The sequence below is a fragment of the Eufriesea mexicana genome, unplaced genomic scaffold (genome assembly GCF_001483705.2).
Source record: "Eufriesea mexicana isolate 0111107269 unplaced genomic scaffold, ASM148370v2 scaffold8034, whole genome shotgun sequence".
Lineage (NCBI taxonomy): Eukaryota > Metazoa > Arthropoda > Insecta > Hymenoptera > Apidae > Eufriesea > Eufriesea mexicana.
Window position 1 is genome coordinate 72,917 of NW_016915807.1, and position 5,566 is coordinate 78,482.

The 5,566-nt window shown below is 33.9% G+C and overlaps 1 protein-coding gene across 1 annotated transcript in view; it reads left to right on the forward strand.

Annotated features, from left to right (window-relative positions):
- The window catches only part of LOC108552767 (cysteine-rich secretory protein 2), a 59,173-nt gene that overhangs the window by 39,555 nt on the left and 14,052 nt on the right, over positions 1-5,566 (forward strand). The gene's annotated exons all lie outside the window — the stretch shown is intronic.

A 5,566-nucleotide genomic window follows, 5' to 3' on the forward strand; every position in this document is an offset into this window, starting at 1 on the left:
CTTTCCCTCTTTCTACGTATGTTCCTCTCTCTCTTTTCCTTTTGCACGTGTGTTTCTTTGGCGCACGTGTCTCTTCACTTCTCAATTTCTCTCTTTGTACGTGTATATTGTCGCTATCTCTTCCTCTCAATTTCTCTCTTTGTGTGTATATCTCTCACTATCTCTTTCTCTCACACACTCCCTCTCTCTGTCCCTCTCTCTTTGTACGTATATATTTCTCGCTATAACTTTCCCTCGGTTTCTGTCTTTGTACGTGTATATTTCTCAATACCTGTTCCTCTCAGTTACTCTCTTTCTACGTGTATGTTTGTCTGTCCTTGTCTGCTTGTGTTGCTTTCCTTCTCTCTTCGTCTCTGTGTCTCTGTATCTGTCTCTGTCTCCCGTGTTATCTGCCGCTGTTTCTTCCCTTCCCACCGTGTCTGTGTATCTCTCTCCATCCCTCGCTATCTATGCACGTATATATCTATCTCTCTCTTTCTCTCTCTCTGCAGTTTTCGTTATTTCCCACGGATCACTCGTTTGGCGAACGCGCGACCAGCAAACCGGTCTGACTACGTTCCCAAGCGTTCCTATTTAATTTGGCCGACTTCCGAGGCAAATTTTCGAAAGCGCGTTAAGGATCGAGAGACGAGGTTGCCGGTCGAATTCGTTTGAATAGCATCCGTGTTTCCTTTTTCGCCGGCGGAAGGGGACGAGGAAGTTGGTTATGCCGCGCGGATATTCCGAATTCGTAGTACGATAACGGATGAACGGCGGGATTTTGGGTTAAGAGATTAATCTTCTTCGCGGAGAATGCGTTTAATTCGCGGAACGTTGCTTTCCGCGTTGAATTCGCGTTCGGAAACGAGGTTTCGAGTGAGCTCAAATGAGATTGAGCATTCTTCATTTTCTTTGCCCCTTTTCGCGCGGTGCTCCTTTGTAACGGTAATTCGCCAGAGGTAATTCTCGTTTGTAATTATTTTGCGTTTTGTTCGCAATTGCGGCGAGCTTGGTTAACTTCATTCGGTTGATTTTTCGTTTACGTTAATGGCGTTATTTATAAATATTCAGTGCTAATGCGTCGATCAACTTGGGAACCGTGTAGTAAAATGAAACAATATACATCTGATGATCCATAGAAATTATGGAAGTACAATAAATTATTATTTTCTGAAGCAATTTTTTGGGATATTTAATTTATTCGAATTTTTCGATTTTTATTTTTATTCGTGGTCTATTCTAATCTTGGAATAATTATATTACTGTCGTAAATATGCACGAACTGTAATGAAAACTCCTAAAAACCCGCCATTTTAAAACGAATGTTTAATTTTTAGTCATAGCATGTTGCTATTTTAAAATAATTTTATTGCCCCCTATTAATATTTTAAAAATATAATTATTGTATGATAAATTTTTATTCTTCGACATGATAGATATATATTTACAGAAAATATTTTTGCATATAACGATCCATAAAAATGATCAAACTACAATAAATTTTTATTTTCTAAAATAATTTTTTAAGATATTCATTTTATTTGAATTTTTCGATTTTTATTTTTACTCGTAGTCTATCCTAATCTTGGAATAATTATTTTGTAGTCGGAAATATACACGAACCCTAATGAAAACTCTTAAAAATCCGCCATTTTGAAACGAATGTTTAATTTTTAGTCATAACATGTCGCTATTTTAAAATAATTTTATTACCCCCCATTGATATTTTAAAGATATTATTATTATACGATAAATGTTTAAATTTATATTTACCAAAAATATTTATTTTTATTCACAGCTTCTCCCTGTTTTAAAATCCTATTTAAAACACATCTGCCACATAGTATTACCTCGACTCACCTAATTACCAGTCAACTAAATCCACGCAGAATCTCCTCGTTCAAAACGAACATCCAATTATCGACCATGCGAACCTATTCTGAAATTCGGAAACAAATTTGCACGTGCAGTGGATGGTGGAAAAGCGAACGCAACAGGGCGGTGGTGGGCAAGCAAATCGCGGGGAATTACCGCGTGTACGTAGTCGCAGCTGCTTCCTGCGTCGAGAATTTATGGCACCGGCTCATTGTAATCGAAAAGTTTGCCAGGCACAGCGGAAGGCCACGGGCATAATCCGGAAAATTGCGGTCGAGAAACGAATTTATGACGGAGCTCGACGCGCGTAATTTAAATTCTCTTGCCCCGCCCCCAACTCCTGCGTTACCCCCACCCTCGCGCCGCGGTGGCGCTAGGCGCGGCAAGAAACAGCGACGCGAGCGCCGCGCGCGGCCGGATGGGTAAATAAAGAAACGGAATTACGGAGGAATTAACGTCAGAACTAGCGACTTGTAACGCGTATACACTTAACCCCTTATATTATGATAACGACTCTAACTTGTTTTTCACGCGAAACCACGTAAACGTGAATTGCATTCCTGTTAGACTGAAATTACCGCGAGTAGTATTTCGAAAAATATTTTGAATTATATCAAATTAATAATATAATTAATAATAATTTAATAATAATTAATATAAGATAATAAAATAAACATTTAATTTAACTGAGAAGTATTTAAACAATATTAAAATTGAATAATTTTACAGTGAACAGTTTCTCATAATTAAGTCATAGTGTAAGGGGCTAAGTAAGTGTCGTAGATCTGTGGATAATGGTGAAAATAAATAATAGTACATAGTAATAGTAAGTTGACAGAAATATATCAGAAGAAATGTATATATTATACACTCTTTTCATAATATAATATTGTTTTTCACGCAAAACTATATAAACGTGAGTTGCATTCGCGTTAGACTAAAATTATCGCGAGTAGTGTTTCGAAAAATATTTCAAATTATATCAAATTAATAATACAATTAATAATAATTTAATAATAATTAATATAAGATAATAAAATAAACATTTAATTTAACTGAGAAGTATTTAAACAATATTAAAATTGAATAATTTTACAACACACAATTTCTCGTAATTAAATCATAGTGCAAGGGGCTAAGTAAGTGCCATGGATGTGTGGGTAATGGTGAAAATAAATGATAGTACATAGCCTAAGTTGATAGAAATATATCAGAAGAAATGTATTATTATTTATATTATATACTGTTTTCATAGTATAATTAGATCCACCTTCTGTCAATATGCAGATTAGGCTATTATTACATAATTTTAGCAATTTCGATGATTTCTTAACATTTTGCAGAAATTAATATTTATAAATTTAGTTTACACAAATAATAATAATTACACATATAAAGCAGATAAATTACACGAATTTTCATCATTGGTTGAAAATATCGCAATAACGAAATTTGCAAAATATATATTACGCGAAAATGGAAATTTTTTAATCAAAATTTTCATGCTTTCAAGGAAATTCACGCGAAACATAATTTCGTTGCTGCTTCTGTTCCTGGGGTTTCCCGTCGATGAAAGTTTCATATTTCTCGAAATTTCCGCGGGTTGTAACGCTGAAGGGAAGCGGGAAGAAAGTTCTGCTATTGGCGAAATTTACGTTACCTATGATTTCGTTCCATTTCGCGCCGAGGCTTCCTGTTCGCGATAGCGTGCTAATTTAAAAATCGTATAAAATTGTAATAGCAACGGGAAGTTGGAAGGAAGCTCTACTTTCCACGAAATTTATGGAATATGTGCTTTCGTCCTATTTTTTAGCGCGCTAGTTGGAAAAGCGTTTAAAAATCGCGACAGGGGGTGAGCAACGGAAAGAAAGCTCTACTTTCCGCGAAATTTACGTAACGCGTGATCCCGTTTCATATCGCAACAGAATTTCCCGTTCTCTGTAGTCGTGCTAATGCAAAAATTCCTTAAAATCGGAATTCGTAAATGGAATTCGAATGAAAGCTATACTTCCGTTGAAATTCATGTGCATCGTGCATTTGTCCCATATTTTTCCCTGCCAATTCGAAATTATCTCGAAAATAAGATTCCGTCCGATTTTCCGATCTGCAAAAATTTTTGCAAACAATTTTTAAAGAAAATTCTACATTCTATACAAATTTTCGCCAGCGGGATGAAGAAAAATAGCAAGATTTCCTTCTGGAAAGTCCATCGTGCTCCATTTTGCATGCCGTTGGGTCAGAAATTGTTCAAAATATTAAAGAAGCTTCATTCGTAACAAACTTTACGTAATATGTAATTTTCCAGCGCTTCCTGAAAATTGTAACAACCTAAAGATCTTGACTTTCCACGAAATTTTAATAATACACGATTCCACTCTTCCTTTATTACATGAAAATTTGGAAAAATGGAAAATAAAAGAAAATTTGGTAGCGAAGAAAACTGGGAAATTTCGTTGGTAAAAATTCGTGTAATGTACATTTTAATTGCACTGTTTCGTTATGCAACATGATAGGTACCTTTTAAAGAAGAACCATTTTATATAAATTTATAAATCTAGGAACTTATAGAAATTTATAGAAATTTATGCCTCTCAAAAATAAAGAGAGGAAGTATCGTTATTTCTTGGCAATAAATCTGCAAGGAACTCTTCAGCTGTTTACGATAAATCAGCCCGAGGGGGAAGAAAATAATTGAGGAAATAAAATATTCAAATAAGAGGCACACGAGGCATAGAAACATCGTGGAAAAAGAAAAGGGAAGAAAGAGGAGAAAAGAATACGAAGTTGGTCATATTGGTAGAAGGTTACAAAGGAAAGCTTCGAGAAGCTTGCTTGCTAGTGGAAAACTTTGTTTAATGCTGGAAGAATCTTCCTGAGGATCAAGAAAGGAAGAAAAGAAAATTCTGACACGTGTAAGGAATCGTCTCTGAAGGGGAATTAAAAATAAAAGGAATAGGGTAATTAGCGTAGAGGATTAAGAAGTGTCAGAGAGAAAAATTGTTTGCAAACGAAAGAAATATGAGGCACAGTTTGAGACAAAATGGCTGCCTGCTCTTCGATTCTTTTTGCACCTTTGGTAACTTCATACTGCATATCTGGACGATAGATAATGTTTATTATATGTTAAATAATAAAGGAAAATGAATATTATGTATTATAAATTAAATAGAATAACAAATGGAATATTATATATTAAATAATACAGGAAAAATAATATAGAAATTAAATAATAAAGTAAAATGAATATTGTACATTATATATTAAATAGAATATTAAATAAAATATTAAACGGAATATTATATATTAAATATAATATTAAATGGAATATTATATATTAAATGATAAAGGAAAATGAAGAAAAATTGGAAGAGAAGATTGTAATACTCAATTATAAATTAAAAATCGAATTTGATATTTTACATCGGCTAGAATCGATAAAATTAGTGTTAATAGAAGGTTAGTACTATAGTACTCTGCCTGTCAATAAAAATATTGGATTATAATTACAATTTCCAGGATATTTTCATAAACATACCAAAAACCGACATCTTCCAATTGCATGTCCTATGCGATAAATATTTATTAAAAATATGCGAAATGCAGACGCAAAACGTAGCTGGAAAATAAATTTGTGAAAAATAAGCTACTATAAATCCTCATCTTTATTATTAAAATTAGGGTGCTTCGGATGAGTACTCGCATAAAGTTTTCA